The sequence below is a fragment of the Miniopterus schreibersii genome (genome assembly GCF_964146895.1).
Source record: "Miniopterus schreibersii genome assembly, chromosome: 8".
In the NCBI taxonomy this organism is placed as follows: domain Eukaryota; kingdom Metazoa; phylum Chordata; class Mammalia; order Chiroptera; family Miniopteridae; genus Miniopterus; species Miniopterus schreibersii.
In genome coordinates, this window is record NC_138109.1 from 60551647 (window position 1) to 60571363 (window position 19717).

At 48.4% G+C, this 19717-nt stretch overlaps 1 long non-coding RNA gene across 1 annotated transcript; it reads right to left on the reverse strand.

Annotated features, from left to right (window-relative positions):
• Positions 1-6257: 6257 nt before the first annotated feature.
• On the reverse strand, positions 6258-19417 carry LOC308560218. Its single transcript, XR_013999299.1, has 5 exons — positions 18441-19417; positions 16772-16896; positions 9961-10019; positions 9736-9797; positions 6258-6369 (listed from the first exon to the last, which is right to left on the reverse strand). It is a non-coding gene; the product is annotated as an uncharacterized lncRNA (long non-coding RNA).
• Positions 19418-19717: the final 300 nt, after the last annotated feature.

The following is a 19717-nucleotide window of genomic DNA, read 5'->3' on the forward strand; positions in this document are numbered from 1 at the left end:
CAATACAGCTAAGGTCAAGATCAAGAGCATGGCCGGGCTCATCTCCTGGTAGGAATGGCTGATACACAAGTCTGGTCTTGTTTATAAACGTGCACGGACTGACTCATCAAGAGACCCATCAGTATGAGGTGAAAATCAGGGTCAACAGGAGACCCTCATTACCAGGGGAAATGTGATAATGCAGGGAAAGCAATCTGTGCTGGTGTTATGAAGTGATCTTTTACTCTTTAGAAATCCTCCCTGAGGATTCTTCTTGCAAGTTCCCCTAAAAAAACAGAACCAGAAACCGTGTTTCCAGAGAGTTCTGTGTTATTTCTGTGCAGGGACAGTGAAGACCTGTCACCTCTGGGCATCCTGGTATCTCCCAGGTAGAGTGGCTGGGAGAGAACCGTGGCCCCTTCTGGCCAGTCAGGTGGTCAGGAGCCACCAGGGAAGGAAAGGACATGGAGTCGGAGAGACAGGGGAGTGTTGGAGGGTGTGGGAGAGGGGTGAATATTTCACAGCTGCTACGGGTGGTCTTTTAGAAAACTCTGCTTCATTAGAAATGTTTGCCTGTGCAGAGTCCTTCATTGTCCCTTCAGAAAAAATGCATAGAAAATAAAGTTGATATTGAAAATATTCTCAGATTCATTCTTCTTAGGCGTGAATTCCCTTGGGAATTTTCTCTAGGGCCCATTTTGGCTGCTTTTCAGTGCTCTTGGTCATCCACCCTGGTTCTCTGGGCGTGATACCAGGTGGACATGGGGCCACAGTGACCCTGAGCTTGCTTGGGTTCCATGTCAATCTCAGAGAGACCTGAGAGAATATCACTTATAAAACAAGAGCAAAGTACGGGGGTGGGGAGTGGGGTTGGGGAAGGCCACAGAAAGGTAATATTAGTATAAAAACATGATTCCCAAATTAAAACATCTTGCTGATATAAGAGCCCACTAAGAAACAAACATAGCCCGCCGGGCGTGGCTCAGCGGTTGAGCATCGACCTAGGATCCTGGCGATCGGGGTTTGATTCCCGGTCAGAGCACAGGCTGGGGTTGCCGGCTCCATCCCAAGTCGAGGGCATGCAGGAGGGAGCCGATCAATGACTCTCTCATCATTGATGTTTCTATCTCTCTCTCCCTCTCCTTTCCTCTCTCTGAAATCAATAAAGATATATTTTTTAAAAAGACAAGAAATAAACATAGCCAAACACCAAAGTCCAGACCAGAATAGTAAAAAAATAATAATATTAGTTACAATGGATGGAGGCCTAAAGGTTGTATCTTTAGGCTTCAGATGTTGTAGAATTGCAAACAGAGCAATTCTACAAGTTCGAGAGTCTTTGGAAGCTAAAGTAGATGCAGGCAAACTATTACAAAAGTGTGAGAGCTAAGTGAAATCTTAAAATATGTGAGACTCAAAGTACACAAAACAAGTTCATGCCATCATATCTGAGAATTACCCACAGTGGTGAGCAAATGAATCTACAATTACATCTGAATCAGATCTAGAAGGAAGTCAAGTTGGAGCAACATCCAATGACAGAGCTATGAGTCTGTGCAACTGTCAGTAGTTACCCTTGGTCAGACGGCAGAGCGTCCGCAAGATGACAAATGTCAAAACTATGTGCGCCAGGCAAACACTTACCGCCAGTTTCTTAGGGCAGAAATAGGTAGGCAGTGACTGAAGTCTGAAGTTCTCAGAGGGCTTGCTCCGGGTTCTCCCAGGCTGTGAGCAGGGCTGTTGAAGATGCTGTATGGGGCCCTGGTACGTGCCATGCTGGGCTTCCCTTGGTGTTTCATGGGGCATCTCCAGGCACTGCTCCTGGCTCTCGCAGGCCCTGCTTGGGGCTCTTGCAGGTACAGCACCAGGCTCCCCTGGGTGTTGCAGGGGGTTCTCACTGATGCTGCTCTGCGGTCCCCATGATGCTGCCTGGGGCACCTCCAGGCACTGCTCCTCGATCTCCCAGGCCCTGCTTGGGGCTCTCGCAGGTACAGCACCAGGGGCCCCGTGGTGTTGCATGGGGCTCTCACTGGTGCTGCTCTGGGGTCCCCATGATGCTGCCTGGGGCACCTCCAGGCACTGCTCCTGGCTCTCGCAGGCCCTGCTTGGGGCTCCCATAGGTGCAGCACCAGGGGCCCCGGGGTGCTGCATGGGGTTCTCACTGGTGCTGCTCTGCGGTCCCCATGATGCTGCCTGGGGCACCTCCAGGCACTGCTCCTCGATCTCCCAGGCCCTGCTTGGGGCTCTCGCAGGTACAGCACCAGGGGCCCTGGGGTGTTGCATGGGGCTCTCACTGGTGCTGCTCTGCGGTCCCCATGATGCTGCCTGGGGCACCTCCATGCACTCCTCCTCGATCTCCCAGGCCCTCCTTGGGGCTCTCGCAGGTACAGCACCAGGGGCCCCAGGGTTTTGCATGGGGCTCTCACTCATGCTGCTCTGCGGTCCCCATGATGCTGCCTGGGGCTCCTCCACGCACTGCTGGGGGCTCTCACCGATGACATGGTGCAGGGCTCTTCCAGATGCCGAGCCTGGCTCCCCAGCCTGTTGCCTTGGGCTCTCCTGGGCACTATCTGGTTGCATGGAGCTCCCCCAGGCGCTGCGCTGGGCTTCCCCAGCTCCGCACAGGGCTGTGGGATCTAAATGGGTTTTTAGGTATAGCGGGGGTGCGTCACCACTCCCCACCCGGGGGTCTGCAAGCCCTCATGCCACTGGCCCCTCAGCAGGGTCTGTACTCATCTCCATGAATAAAAACCAAGTGTTCCTTTTGAAATATATATGTGCCAAAGGGAAAATGTGTATTATCTAGGTCAAGTCCTTATCTCTTGGGAGATCAGATTAGTTCAAAAAAACTGGGACCAACTACCTGGCTGTCAAGAAATGTGACACTTGCTGGTTTTTTTCTGGCTTGAAAAGGGCACAATTAAAGTGAGCTCCCTGAAAGTGCTCCTATGGTCTCCCTGTGGGGACAAAGTGCCTCGTCTGGGGACAGCCCCTACCCCACCAGAGGGAGAGTCACTCCACGGGCAATCAGAGCCATCCACCTCCAGGCACCCATCCATCCCACTTCTGATGACCGTCTGCTTGGGAAATGCCACGTCCTACTGCAGATTTCCCTCTACCCCCCTGCTCACAGGAGAGAAATGCAACCATAGTGCTGTCCCATCGGCCAATGCACACCCCCAATTCTCCATGCTTCTTAAGGGGAGTGTGCTGCTGAGGACCCCTGGGCTGGGACAGCAGCAAAGAAGACAGTGGCCACACCACGTTTCCACAGCCAGCCAGCAGCAGCAGATGCCAGCTGCTCACTCTCCCTCACAGAGCCCACTTCCCCCCACTGCCATGCCCAACGGGTCAGGCCCAGGGCCGGGGCCAGGGACACACTCTCCTTCGCCAACCCGCCTGACACACAGTTTGATATTGCTGCTGGAGGTGAACACGCACACACTACTCCACACCCACAATTTCACACACACCACACACACACATATACCACACAGCACACAGACACACCAAACACACACACACACACTACACCATACAAATATCACAGACACCACACAAACACATACCACTCACATACACCAAACACACACACACATACAGCACCCCACACACATACACCACACAAAACACACACCACTCACATACGCCAAACACACACACACACACAGCACCCCATACACATACCCCACACAAAACACACATCACACACATGTACACCGCACACACCACGCATCGGCGTCTTTCTGACACCATGACCTCTGCGCAAACATTTCTAAACCCCGTCATGGGACTCAGACCCCAACATTGTTGCAGAGTTCTTTTGCTGTGCCCTGCTGGGCCTTGGACTATGTGTCCCGGCCCCCAGTGGTCAAACCTGCTGGTCCCCTGGTGAGAGCAGGAGTAAGAAGCGAAGCACTTGCCTCCCGTGCAGCCAAACACACTCTCCTTCTCTCCGCGATCAAAGATATCCCGACGAACAAAGAAGCAGACACACTCTTGCTCAGCACAGGCCAAAATGAGGAGGGCGATGCCACCAGCACCTCAGGGCCTCCCTGGTGTCACGGCAACAACAAAGACCAAGGTACCTCATAAAGCCCAGTCCCCTGAATGTGCCCATTGACAACTGTGGGGAGGGCAGGGGGGACAGCCCCTGGACACGCCCACTGGCAGCTGTGGGGGGGGGGGGAACTGGAGCAGGCCCTGTGCAGACCCTGAGGATAAGGCCCAGGGGGCCTCAGGCAGGGCGGCTGGGGCAGCACCACCCTTCACCGCCTGCACTTGAGCCTGTTTTAGGTGGTGGTCCTCAGTTTTACCTAGAATGCTCCCAGTCACAGCCCCTTAGTGACAAAGCACACAGCTCACGGCCCTCCCTGACCTCCTTCAACAGCTCACTGGGGCCCAGGAGTCAACCCCAACTTTCCTTGTCACACTTGACTCAGTCAGCTGTTTTTGCTCCAGGAGCTGAGGCTCACACACACTGTCCAGGGTGTGGGTGCCTCTGGGTCAGATCTGGGGACTGTGGCACCAACACAGCCATCTGAGCCTGCTGGGCCCACGAGCTGCCCACTTGGTGGCCACAAAAGTGCCACAGCAGGAGACGAGTCAGGAAATGAGGGACATGTGAACACCTTGCGCCAGGTGGGAGTCGCGTGCCAGGGAGGGCTTTCATGGGAACCAATCGGTCACTGGGAAGCAGCTCATCCACTGGCCACATCTTCTGTTGGCTAGTTGAATTGCCTCTCCATAAATAGTTAGATTCCAGTGAAGGGTCCCCAGGCATTGCTGAGTGCCTCCTGTGTAGCAGGTCCTGTTGTTCCCGTTCGTCCCAGTCCCCCACATTCCCCTGCAGGCCCAGGTTGCCACCTTGATACCGGACACGAAAGGGTCTGGGCTGCCCGCCATTGCTTGAGTCAAATCAGAAGACGCGAGGTTGAATCTTCAGAGTGCGTTTATTAATCAGATCACCGGCAATCTGAGAAAACGGCAGCTGGAACACCCTGCAAACACTGCCCTGACATTTCATTTCAAACAAGCTCATATAGGGTGAGTGGGTGGGCAAAAATCTAAAAAGAGTGAGTTCCTAGGGTCTGCCTTCCTTCATTGACCTTGCAAAGATTAGCCCTGGAGAAGATTAGCCCCGAATGCTGCCTCCCTTCAGATAGGTCCCGTCCGTGATCTGGGCTCCAGGCTGCCTTATCTCCAGGGCCTGTTCTTCCTCTTGCAACACCTCCCCCAGTTTCCCAGGGTCTATAAGAAAATGTCTTCTTCCTAGTGAGTAGCTCTTAAACAGCTGTGATTCTATTTTTATTACATGTTCTTCCCCTATCGACCTGGCTCCTTTCAGTGGACCTGGCCCATATCCTGAGCCCTTTTCCAAGCAGCCAGAATGTATGAACTCTGCCCGGAGTCTATGAAGAAGAAAAGAGTTTTCTTAGAAGAACTTCTTCAGAAGCCGAGTTCTAAAGATACCCTAAGTGCTCTTCACAAAGCCAGACATTTTCTCTGCTTGAAAGACTAACTAGTGGCTCCTGGGCTTAGGTGGGTGGGGGATGGGGAGGGTGCAAGGAGGGAGCTTGCCCCATGGTCTCCACGTGGAGGCTTTGACAGGTAGGATGCTCACAGAGTTCTCCTTTTCTCTGCCAACCATTACTCCTCATGCCCTACCTACTAGACAGAGACAGCTTCAGTTTTCTAACCTGTAAAGTGGTAATAATAACAACCTCATAAGTGATGCTGTAAGAATTAAATGAGGTTATGTCTCAAAGAGCTAAGCACAGTGCTGACACAGGGGAGGTCTCACTGAATGTCAGCATTCACTATGCTCAGGGTGATGAACCAGATAAAAGGCATGGGTTGGCCCAAGATGACGGAAAAAATTGCTCAAATCAGGGAAAGAAGTGGTTAAGCAAGGGAAAACACAGCAGCTCAGGCAGTCACCTGAATTACTGTCATCACAAAAAGCCAGGTTGTTGGACATTTTCTCTTGTCAGTCTGAGATGGCTTGTTTTGCAGACCATAAGGTTTCCTGGAAGATCGTCGTAGCCACCAGGAGGAGCACAGTGTGTCCTCTCTACAAAGTCCACACTTGGCCAACAATAAGACTAGAGAGTGATGGCCCACTAAAATGGAAGGGGAATTCTTCCATAAATCATTATAATTCCCCAAATTGGAAACTTGACCAGGTAGTCAGAAGGTTCAAAAATGGCCTCTGCTTGTCATGCCATGGCAGCCTGGTTGGGTTTCACACAAGGTATCACTCTGAGCTTCTGCTGTGCCACAGGCTGGCATGTTGCTCCTCTTGACTCAAGAAACCACTCATGGCCTTCTGACTCACCAACACCTCTTCCTGTAGCCTTTTGATATGAGTTCCCACCTCCAAAGGCACGCCTATGGTAAAACATAACCAACAGTTATGAAACATGTACTAGGTGTCAATTGCTGTGTTATTACATCATGCCAGTACCCATATGAGGTGCATTAATCTATTATCTATACTTACAGAGGAGGAGACCAGGCAGGGCCACTTGGGTAAATTGCCCAAGATCACATTTTGTAGGTAGCAAAATGCAAACCCAGGCTCCTTGGTTCCAAAGTCTGCATTCCTAACTATTGCATAAGAGAGTCTGAGCAGAACTCAGCCCACATACTTTAGGGTTAGGAGCAGTATTACAGTGAACAAATGAAATAAATGCCTATGTGGCATGATTTGAAAGGTAGAAATGGCTCTTTATTTGAAATAAGCAAACAACAACTAACATATCATCCATATTTCCAGAAATTCCTATATTGCTCATTTCTTGAGATCAACACCTTAAGATGCTCTGCAAATGTTATCTGCTCAGGAAGGAAATGATATCTATTACATATTTACTATGTGCCAGGTAACTGTGCCCGGGCTCCCGGGTGATTCTTGAGCAAATTAAAGTTTGAGAACCTCTGCCCTAGGGAACGTCTCCATACTCTCGCTTCAGTCATCGCTCCTGTAGATGACCCAGACTCCCTCTGTTCTCATTCCTGAGCTCAACATCTCTTCTCCTGGTAATCTTACAGTATCCCTAGCCAAGTGAGTTTCAACCGGTGTGGCATGTTTGTGCCACAAAAAGATTTAAAACATGCAGTACCTTACTAGTTAGTCAGGGACACTGACCCCTTTTCCCTTAGGATGTCAAAAAAATATGACAACAGTCAGCACATATTACAATAGCTGCCCGGTGCAAATGAGTCAAAATTATACCTTTTTTTTTCAGATTGGCACCAATATGTTTTTGCCACATACTTTTAGTAATTAGTTTATGTGTACCATGAGGTGAAAAAGGTTGAAAATTACTGCTCTACCCAGCAGCCTCAAAAGTCAAACTTTAAAAACAGCTCAGACCAGATCACCTCTGACTTCTTCATGCTGGCCAGTGTCAGCACTGCCTTCCCATCAGCCGGGCTGGAGATGTCAGGCCCCTGAGTGGTCTCTCCTCCCTGGAGCCCCCCGAGGTCCGGCAGGTTCTGCCCTGAGGATGCCCCTTGAAGCAGCCTCCCTCTGCTGTCCGCTCCTGGGGCTTATTCCTGTTCACGGGCTCATTTCAACGCTGTCCCCACCCCGCCCCCACCGCTAGGACCCGCGGTGCTGTCAGGCTGCTGTGTGGTCACCGGCCTCTCCCTGTCCTTGCCCCTGTCCGCAGCACTGCGGCCCTGACCGCACCATTGCTGCGAATGCGGGGGGCTTCCCACCCGCAGACGCTCTGCCGGGCCGCCTGCCCTGGCCGCGGGCTCTGATCCCCCTCTGCCATCTCGTGCAGCTCCCCAGGATCCCCGGCTCCCTGACTGACCACAGGGCGCCCTTCCCTCCTTCGGGGTGTCCTTTCCACTCTCTTCACATGAACAAGCCTTAATTTTCCTTGAGACCTTCCCAAAGGCAGACTTTGCCCAGGGCTCTTGCTGGTCACACTCGGGCAGCTCTGGCCGGGAAGGAAAGCGGCCTGGGCTGGGGCATCTGAGCCCGAACCCACGCTGTCCCCTTAGCAGCCGGGTGGCAGCAAGAAGTCAGCTCCACAACCTGGCTGAAGACGGAGGGGTAGGCAGCGGGAGGGCAGAGTGGGAATCCGGCTGACGCGGGGGCCAAAAAACATGGGCTTGAATGTGAGCTCTGCCCACTGCTATAGCTACGTGAGCACAGCCAGAGCCTCTGGGCGCTCATTTAATTTTCTCATCTGAAAAATGGGAGCACTACCAATATTTCTCCTCGAAGACTTTTGTGAGTAGAATGAGCAAATATCAAGTACTTAGTACATGATCCTTAACAATGGTATTATCGTGTACTTGGTAGGGCTTCCCATCCTGCACAGCATTTTGAGCCTCAGCTTTTTGCACCCTCTTAAAGAATTTCTTGATTTATTAATGCTTCCCACCACTTTTTTTACTTACTTCAAGATTGGCTCTTTTTTCGACTAAACTTCAAGCTTCCTGTCCAGGGAATGTTCCTTACCTACCTTTGCATTTATTGTAGAAGCTGGCATAGTACCCAACACACTCAGAAAACATTGAATTTAGTTTAATTTGAGGAGTTAATAGAAGCCCCAGGCAAGCATGGAGGGCAGAAGAGGCTGTCCTTTGAGGCACTGCAGTGGGGACCTCCAAAACATCTAGGCGGTGTCCTGAGAGCAGTCTACACTTGAGGGATGCAGAGCAGCTGAGAAGCAAGAGTTTGTTTCACCATCTGCCCTCCTAGAGGTGCTAAGAGACAGGCCTCTGCTATGTAGTGCAATGTGCGTAAGGAACAGAACCCTCAGTCACCAAGCATGAAGGAACAGAGCCTTCAGTCACCCAACCTTCAGTCACCCACGCTTAAGTTCACATTTGGGTTTGGTCCTAAGTAGCTCCTGAGCCTCATTTCACTCATCCATAAGGCTGACAAGAATAACATTATTAACTCCAGAGGGCTTCTGAGAAGTTTAATTCGATGTGAAGTGCTTGCATAAAGATTTCCACCTTTGAGTGTGATGACTGAGAGATTTGAGCAAAAATGTCCAAAGGGCAGAATTAGCCTAATCTCTAATCCCATAGAACCTCACCACATGCACCATCTCTCTGGTTATAGGAAACCCCCTTCACAGTCCCGGCCCTCCAGGGGCTATCAACACAGGTGCCAACTGCGGCTGTGATGGTCTGCATCATGTATCACACCATGTGCATTCACATCCCCATAGGGCAAGAGACACAAGTCAGTTCTCTGTAGAGGTGATGGGACACAGGGGGATGCAGGGCACACAGGCTGCCCTCCACACTTCTTAGAGCCCAAAGTGCAAACTGAGAAGTCCAACAGTGGTGGAGACAGGAGACAACGAGGCACACTCACCTTTGAGTTAAGGCAGGTCTTTAATCCTTCAAGCTAAGCCTTTTCTCTCTCCCACCCTAGCAGGGCAAATTTTCTTCAGCGTTCAAGAGCATAAAATTCCAAATATGCATAGAAATTTGTAATGCAAGAATACTTATATGGGTTTGGGTCTCTTAAATATTCTATACTGAATTTTAAATGTTTCAAGGCTGAAGTAGGCTTTATTACTTAAGAAAGGGATCTATAATTCTACTGAATTGACATCAGTTACCAAAACTGATTCATGAGGAAATAGAAATTTCAAATACACATATAAGAAGTAAAATCACGGAACTTCAAATTTAAAATCCCTCACTAAGAAAATATCAGGTTCTGATGGCTTTATTGGTGAATTTTTACCTAATGTTTTTAGAAGAAATAATACTAACCATGCACAAACTTTCCAGAAAACATAGGAGGAAGAAATACTTCTCAACTCATTCCATGAGGCCTGTATACGATAGCAAAGCCAGACAATGTCATCACAAAAGAATATCGTAAGTCAATACCATTTATAACTGTGGAGGGAAATAACATTAACAAAGTATTAGCAAACAAATTCAATAATTTGTATATATATATATATATATATATATATTCAGTAATATACTTACAGGATTATACACCGTGACTAAGTGAGGGTTATTCCAGGAATGCAAGATTGTTTTAACATCTAAAAATAAATTAATATAATAAGAATATTAATACATTAAATTACATCAAACATATGAGCACACCATACAGTAAAAGCTCTTCACGTAATGACACAGGTATTTATGATAAAAAACCAAAAACTTCACACCTTCAAAATATAGCTGTCAGAGGGGAGGAGAAGGGAGGGGACTGAATGAAAGAAGGTGAAAGGGTTAAGCAAAGAACCTTTACAGTAGACTGACAATGGGGTGGTGATGGCCAGAGGGAAGGTAGGGTGGGAGTTGGGTGGAGGGAGGCAGACAAAGGGGGGGGCATCTGTAATAGTGTCAACAATAAAAATAAAGTCAAAAAAACTGGAGAAAATCTACATGTGTAACACAAGTGGACTGTTGAATCCATTTTGGTACATATGTTCAATGATATGCTATGTTGCTATTAAATATAATACTATAAAGAATAATTAATGAAATAAGTAAAATGTACAAAGCTATATTATTATTTGCAAAGGATATATACTGTGATATTAACAGTGGATGTCTCTATAGAAGGAGTGTAGTTTATTTGTATTGTTATTTTTGTGATATTTTCTGAATTCTACATGGTGAAAATAAATTATTTTATAAAAGGGTGGAAAAGGGTATGAGGGTAAAAACAGAATTTTCCCCTTAACACTTGATTGATAAACTTCTCTTGGTTCTATAATACAAAAATGTCCAGCGTATTGTTTTATTTGAAATCACTTTACAGCTCTTTTTCATGGCTGGGCATCATATTAAAGGCTAAGGTGAGGCCTATAACCTAAGAAGCAAAAAAGAGAGGGGGGCCTGAGGGGAGGGGGCAAGAAGGAAAGGGGGGGAGGGAGGGGAAACCAGCCCCCCCCCCCCCCCCCCCCCCGCAGCCTCCGCAGGTGTGTCTGGCGCGCGCCCCTTTCCTGGAGCAGCAGGAGCGCCGCGGGCAGGGCGCTCGCGCTCCTCCGCAGGTTTGGAAACGCTGACGCGGCGGCAGAGCCCGGCCCCCGGGGCAGGTGCTGCTGGGGCCTCCGCGTCCTGGGTGCGGGGCCCGGGCCCGGGCAGGACGCGGGAGGGGGTCCCAGCGCCGCTGCCCCCGGGCTGCGGCGGCCTCACCCCCGCGGCTGCCCGTCCGTCCGCGCGGCCCCGTCGGCGCGCAGGGGCCCGGGGGGCGCAGCAGCCGCCTGCCCGGGGCTCGGCCGCGGAGCCTCGGTGCTCAGCCGGCGGCGGCCTCAGGTTTGGCCTCGACCGCAGGTCCAAGTCCCACTTTCCCGGGACCTCGCCCCACGGTCTCCACGGCGACAGCCCTGAGGCGCTTCCCCATTTCTCCTGTCTCTGCAGGTGGTCCCCCAAACGCGTCTCTATTGGCTGCCATCACCGTCCCGAGGGCCCCCGAGGACCCCCAAGGGTCGCCAACCGTCCCCAGATCCACTTCCGTCCTGGCCCCAAGGGCTGCCAGACGCGCCCCAGCCGCGCCCTCGGGGCTCTGGGCACTTGGAGGGGGAAGCGCAGCCCGGTGGCCAGAGGGCGAACCCTGAGTCCTGATGAGCTTGTGGTGAGTGAGCCAGGGATCCCCTTTATGAAGGGACCGGTGCCTTGGGACGTGCCCTCCCTGTGGTGCTGTCACAGGGCACTGGTCATTCTTTCTTCTTTCTTTCTGTGAGCCATGGCTCAGGTGCTTTAAGCATATTTTATAACTGAGAACACTGAGAGGTTAAAGCACTTGCACAAGTTTATAATAGTGGTGAGTTTCAATCAAGCGGAAAATTGGACTTCTGAATCTTATGATAGATATTGAAAATGTATCATTTCTTTTGAATTGTAGCTTTAAATCACCAAACAGTATAAACTATGCTTTTGTTTGGGTGCATATTTTTCTGTATCTGCCTTTTAAGTGTCAAACAAAATTGAAATCTTCTTAATGATACTAAACACCATGAGACCTCTGTGATTAAAACTGTTTTTACTTCTGAATTATTTTATATTGGGAGAAAAAGGTGTTATTAAAATTTTTATGGACCAAGAGTTAGATGAGCATTGTACTTCTATTTGCTGAGAAAATCATAGGGAAAAAGTACTTAGATAATTCTTTATTTAAATTTAATTTTTCAATTGCAGTTTTCAATCAGTATTATGTTGTATTAGTTTCAGGTACACAGTGCAGTGGTTAGACAATCACATACTTGACGAAGTGGTCACCCTGATGCTTCAAGTACCCACCTGGCACTGTACATAGTTATTACAATACCATCGACTCTATTCCCTATGCTGTCCTTTACACCCAGGTGACTATTTTGTGACTCCCAAGTTGTACTTCTTAATCCCTTTACCTTGTCCATCCAGCCCCCAACACTCTTCCCATCTGTATCCATGAGCCAGTTTCTATTTTGTTCATTTATTTTGCTCTTTAGATTCCACTTATAAGTGAAATACTATGGTGTTTCTCTTTCTCGTCTGACTTATTTTACTTATCATAATACCCCTAGGGCCATCCATGCTTTGGCAAAACGAGATTTCATTCTTTTTTGTGAACAAGTAATATTCTATTGTATACAGGGTGTCCTTCCAAAATATATACACACTTTAACAGCTGATAGCTCAATTTTGAAAATGAAATGCAATTTAGTAAACACTGCCTTTATAATTATTCAAAGTGTTTGTGTGCATTTTGGGGAGACAGCCTATAGATGTACCACCATTTTGTGTATAATGTAAGATATGAGCACAGTGTCATTTTTTCCATATAGATATGAAAGTGTCTCAGAATTTACAAATATTTTTTACATTAAAAAGACATTAAGCACCTTCATTGAGGCATAATTTACATACCATAAAATTAATAAAAGTCACCCATTTCAAGTGTACAATTCAAGGATTTTTAGTGAATTTACTGAAATGTGCAAATATCACTAAAATTTAATTTTAGAACATGTTCATCAACTCTCATGCCATTTACAGCTAGTCTTCAATGGATTCTTTCAGTTTTTCATCTTGAGATATCTGCAGCATCCGGCACTGTTGACCATTAGCCGTCTTAAAAACATGGTATATACCGTATTTTTAAAAAATATACATAATTTTATTACAGAATTTTTAAACAACAAAATGCAACATTCTAAAAAACCCCGAATTTATTGTTCGACACTAATTCCTATGAGTTTGCTGTGCTCCTATCATACACAAATCAAGAAATTAAAGAAACCATTAAATATTTAGAAACATTTAACATCAGAAACTTTAAAATCTAACTGTATTAGTTTAGTGTCCCCTCAAAAAGTCCAAGCTGCATTTTTTAAAAAGTATTTTCTCTGCAAAGAATCTTATTAGCTGTACAAAAATCTGTCCAGTTTTTATACTGAAGCTACCATTGAGCTGCACTTGAATTTGCATTCTTAGCAAAGCAAGTGCCTGAGAAAACAGATGTCACTGCAGCCACCTCATTACTGGACAGCCGCCCACCTTCATCCCCCCCACCTCTCACCCCTCTGTGCCCTCTCTGCCCTGTGGGCTGCAGGGCCTCCTTCCCGCTTTCCTTTGCCCTGCGAGCCGGGAGGCAGGGGTGTCCGTTTGTCCTTTAGCTCGGCCGCTTCTTGTCCATCTGGCTGCTTATGGTCGGCGGGCTGCTCAGGCCGCTTGCCGCCCCGTTTGCTGCCGGATCCCCGCTGGACGAGCCGGGGCGGCCACTTTCCATGGGGGGGGAGGCGTGATGTTCAGAGAAATACAGGGAGGAGGCAGACAGAGGCCTCTTCGGAGCTTTGGGATCCGATTTCTTTCCTGATCGCCTTCGGGAGACACAAGCTTTGGTCCCCCGTCACAGCAGGCTTTGTCACTCTGCCAAGTCTGGGGGCTTTGCCTTTCCTTTTGCAGCAGGGTCTTCCCTCTCTCCGAACATTTCTTGGAGAATTCAGGGAACCGACAGGCAGAGCCAGTTGGCCTGCTGCTTCCTGTGCTCTCCGGGCGGGTCTGCGGGACGGAGGAACAGCCACTGACCATTTCTTTGCTTTTTTCTCTCCTTTTTATTTCAGAACATGGGGGAAAGTCTGTATTTCCCAGAGGGTGCCTGAAACTCTCTACTTTTATTTTATTAGCTTTATTGAAGTATAATTGATATACAAAAACTACACATATTTCATGTACGGAACATATGCATACACAAATGATGCCATGACCTCAATCAAGGCTATAAACACAGCGTTACTTCTAGGAGTTTCCCTGTGTCCCTTTGCTTTTGCTTTTTGTAAGAACACGTCACATGACATGTACCCTCCTGACAAATGTTCAAGTGCACAGCACCTTGTTGTCCGTGGTATGTTGTACAGCAGATGCCTTGAACTGAATCATCTTGGGTAACTAACTTCACACCCCTTGAATAACAACTCCCCATTGCTTTCCTCTCCCATTTCCTGACAACCACTATTTTATTTTTGCTTCTATAAGTTTGACTGGTTTAGATACACTTCACATAAATGGAATTATGCAGTATTTGTCCTTCTGTGACTGATTTCGCTCAGCGTGTCTTCCAGGCTCATCCACGTCATTGTAAATAGTAGGATTTCCTTCCTTTTTCAGGCAGAATAGTATTCCAACTATGTATATGCAACTTTTTATTCATCCATTCATCTATTGATGAACAACTGGGATGTTTCCATGTCTTGGCAATTGTGAATAATGCTGCAATCCACATGGGTGTGCACATATCTTTTCAGATCCTGATTTTGATTCTTTTGGATAAAAGAGCCAGGATTGGGATTGCTGGATTATATGGTACATTTATTTTTAATTTTTTTTAGGAGCCTCCATACTATTTTCCAGGCAGGCTGCATCATTTTACATTCCCACAAAAATGAACAGGGTTCCAATTTCTCCCCTTCCTGGCTAACACTTATTATTATCAATTATTATTTTATAATTACCATCCTCATGGGTGTGAAGTGATACCTCATTGTGGTTTTGATTTGTGTTTATCAATGGTGACAAATAGAAAGCTTTTCCTCTAAGGCCAGGATTCCCACTCTTGACCTTCTAGTCAACATATTCCTGGAAGGCCTTGCCAAAGCAATTAGGCAAGAAAGAAGAGTAAAAGACATTCAGATCAGGAAGGAAGAAGTAACGTTATTGTTTGCAAATGACATGATGTTATTTGTAGAAAGCCCTAAAGACCTGGACAACAAAACAACAACGCCCCCTGGAACTAATAAGCACATTCAGTACAGTGGCAGTAGATACAATCAGCTTGCAAAAGTCAGTCCTATTTTTATAGACTAACAATGACCATTCTGAAAAGGAAATTAACAAAACAATCTCCTCACAAGAGCATCAAAAAAAAAAAAAAGTAAGGAATAAACTTTATCAAGGAGGTGAAAGACTTGCATACTGAAAACTGTAAACATTGATGAAAGAAATGAAAGAAGACACAAATAAATGGAGAGACACCTGCTGTTCATGGAGTGAAGGATGTAATATTGTTAAAATATTAAATGACATTCAGAACTTTTTATTCTGTCTCCCCGTCCTTTCTTACTGACGTGCCGTGGTACTGTTCTCATATATTAAGTTTCATATGTCATGTTTTGTGCATCTGTTTCTAGGATGTCTAATACTTGCCAGTGACCTGTTTTATGCTACACCAATGTCATACCATGTAAATAACTTTAGCTTTATAATGGTTTTAAATATCGGGTAGAACACTTTTGTTCACTGTGCTTAGCTTTGTCTTGTCACTTTTGGCCTTTTGCATTTACATATCATTTTTTTAAATTGTCATATTTCTTTAAAAATCAAAACCTGGTCTTGATTAGAATTGTATTGACTCCATAATCAGTGTGGGAAGATTTACTGTCTGTACAGTATTTGAGGCTTCTAAATATTCATGAATATGGTATGTCTTCCTTTATGTAGGCTTTCTTTCTTATTTCTGTCAATAAAGCTTTACAACTTTCTCCTTAAAAGTACATCTTTTGTTAGATTAATTTGTAGATAGTTTATGCTTTTCAATGGAAACTGTATTTTTAAACATTATGGTTGCTATTCAGATGAATATGATTGTTTTGCTTTTTCAAACCCTCTTTTGGAAACAATTATAGACATAAAGTTGCAAAGATAGGACATAGAGTCTTGTGAGCCCTTCACCCATCTTCTACCAACTGCGACATCTTATGTAACTGTAGTACAATATCAAATCAGAAATCGACACTGCAATGATATTGTCAATTAGATTATAGGCCTTAGTTTTCTCATTTTTGCATGACATTCTCTCTCTCTCTCTTTCTCAAGGGCTTGAACCCAGGTCCCTTCCTTAGGTGGCACCCAAAGGCGGTGACCACAAATGGCTCTATTACAGGGCTTGAGCAGCATCCAGAACAGAGTCTAAGCAGAAAGCTGTGTGGACACCGCGGAGCCTGCAGTCACGCATCACCCCAGGCCCTGTGCACAGAGAGGCCTGCTCTCCTGTCCCATCCTGCTCCCCCATGGCCAAATGTGGAGAATGGCGTATGGACCCCACTCTCTGATGCCTAATGCCTCCAGACCCAAACCTCCCTTTGGGTCCTTGGGAAGCTGCTGGGCTGAAGTGTGGACACTGGGCCCGTGACCCACTGAGGAGCGGCAGGGCACTCTCCAGCTCTAGCACCCCACTCTGCTCACCCAGCCTAGGGAAAAGGGCGACCATCCTGAAATGAAGACTTTGATCCAGAAGCTGCTAGAAGGTGAGGCTAAGACACAGGACAAACCCGAGGGGAGCCAAGCAGAAAGTAGAACCATTTACTTTCATAGAGGGGAGCCTTGTGGAGCACACACGGGTTGATATGGTGCTGGATTTAAATATATAAAAAGGTAGAAACCAAGCACAGTAACCAGGTTGATCCAGAGTCCAAGGAGCTGAAGAACCACCTGTAGGGAAAACAGACATGTCTCAGAGCTGGTGACACTGCCCTGAGAGCACAGTGACCAGCACCAGCTCATCCCCACTTGTGGGTGGCTCAGGCGGCCCAGGTGGCCCAGGACAAGAGCCTAAGCTTCCCCTTGGCATGGGCAACCCTGAATACTCTGCCTTCTGCTCTGGTTGCATGGTGAAGCTCAGCCCTTTAGTCTCCTGCTGTCTGGAGCATTTCCAGTGTTCTTGGTGACGTCACTTATTTGTGGCCACCACTGATCACACCTACAGTTGAATGTTGCCTCACAACTTATAAATGGTGATCTCAATCCCCACAACAGGCTGCAAGGAGGGGGACCACCCCCAGCTCACAAAGGTAAACTGACTCTCAGAGATGGGGTGTTACCTGGCCAAGCTGCCTGGGCCCACCTAGGACTTTGGTGCAAAATTCCATGTCCCCAGCCTGCAGCCCATGGGACAGTCTGCTTTGCCCTGCTCCCACTTATTCAGATCAGGGCTCCCTCCCAGCCATCACCCCCTTGGTCCCCCAGGTCCCTTAAGCTCTGGAAACATGAAAAATGAGCTTTCTGGGCTCAGCCTGGAGTTGGGAAATGACTGTTGCAGTTGAAGAGAATCCCTGAGACAACAAGAGTGTGGTTCCTCAGTGCCATACTATCGTCAAGGGCCCCGGGAGGGACTTGGGAGCCAGGTGTGTTCCATGGAGAGCACCCAGACAATGTGTAGCCCTTTGTGGCTAGTCTCAGTACCCAAAGGCAGGCCTGGAAAGGCTTGACCACTCTGTGCTTGCAGACAGCACAGGCTTCTGAGGCCCATGTGCACATCTAGCCTGTGACCTGGTGGGAGGGAGCCCACCTGGGAAAACCTGAGAAAGTAAGTAGTCTGTTGCCTCTAGATCAGCTGTGGGCAGTGAGGGTGTGTGTGTGTGTGTGTGTGTGTGTGTGTGTGTGTGTGTGTGTGCCTGAGGGTCACAGCACTAGACTGCTGCATGAAAAGAGCCCTTGCTTGTAGGGGAAGCAGCACCGCAGGGCCCCTTACAAGTGGCTGTAGAATTAAACTTGGCAGCCTCCCAGTGGGTGCAGGGCCGTTGGTATTGCCTGGCCATATGTCCCAGCACTCCCCCGGTGACCCTACAGAGATGGCAATAGAAGTCCTGAATCACATGATGGTGTTTTGATCTGTGGGCAGTGACTCACTGCAGATATTCTTCTGCCTCCCGTTCTCTCGCCCTGGAGTGATGGGAACACATCACAGTGGTAGCGTGGGGTGCGGGCAGGTGCTGCTCGGGGCTTCTGGGGGTTCTGCGTGGCTTCTCCAAGCACTGCTCGGGGCTCGCCCTGGCCGTTGTGTGATGCTGCCTCGGGTGCTGCACCGGGCTCCCTAGTTGTTTGTATGGTACTGGGCTGGGGCTCTTCCAGGCACTGCCTTGGGCTTTCTCCTGTGTGAGGCTGTCCCAGGCTAGACACCAGGTTCCCCAAAGGGTTTCTGTGGGCTCTGACAGGTGCTGCACAGTACTTTCCAAGGGGTTAGGTGGGTCTCTTACCTGCACTACTCAAGGCTCTCCCACACATTGTGTAGGGCTTGCCTGGTGCTGCATCTGGTTCCCAAGGTGTTATGCAGGGATCTTCCAGCACAGCTCCGGGCTCTTGTAGGTAGGCTTGGTCAGAGCTCTCCCAGGTGCTGCATTGGGTTACCCAAGGTGTTTCTTTGGGTAGTGCTGAAGGCCCCAGCCCAGGACAAGCTCTCCTCACACTTTTAACCTCTCCTCTGGTTTCCAGCAGAAGGAGGCAGAGAGCAGAGCCCACAGCAGATTTCCAGCTCTATCACCTGCTATCTTCCCTCTGGGATGACTCTGGTGGGGAATTGGACTGGCAGATGTGTCCCAAAGGCAGCCTGAGCCGGGGACATGCTGTGTCCACCACTTAGGACAAGTGGGAGGTGCAGCACAGACTGGGCGCTGAGCTACACAGGGGTGGCAGATGGCAGGGCAGGTGTGGGCGGAAGGTACAGGTGAGCCTGAATCCTTGCTGCACCATGAAGCCGATACAAGCTCAGCTTGACCACAGGACAAAGACGTGGAGCCAAAACAGGGCCGAGTTATGAGCCACAGGAGAATGAAAACGGGTTAAGCAAAACCCACAGTTAGGGCTCAACTCTGTCCCCCAAAAGATGCTGCAGGCCTAACCCTCAGCACCCGTGAGTATAATGTTACTTGGAAATAGGGTCTTTGTGGATGATCAAGTTAAGGTGAGGTCCTTAGGGCGGGTCCCTATCCATAGGACTGGTGTCCTCTTGAGAAGAGAGTAGAACAGAGGATGGACTACGTGAGGACACAGAGAAGGAAGGGGTCTGCAACCAAGAGACACCTGAGGCCACCAGAGCTGGGAGAGAGGCCTGGAACAGGTCCTGCCCTGGAGCCTTCAGAGGGTGCTCCACGCTGCCCAACCTTGATATCTGGCCCCAGAACTGAGAGAATAAATTTGTTTAACTCTCCCAGTCTCTGATACTTGTTATAGCAGCAACCAGGGCAAACTCATATGGGGTCCACTGTGCAGCTAAGCCGGGGGCGGGGGGTAATTAGGGGGAGGGTAACGGGGGGACGGGGGAGGGGTGCCTGCATGCTCAGGCCTGGCCTGTAAAAGAGCTGCTGTTGCAAGAGGATCAGACAGACACAAAGCTTCAAGCCACTCGGAGGCACACCACTGACATGTAAAGGCACTTGTCTTCTTGGGCCTGACACAGAATATAGCCACTCCTGCAGGATGGCAGACCTGAAACCCCACCAGTGAGCCACCTGAGGGCTGACCTCGAAAGCCCTGT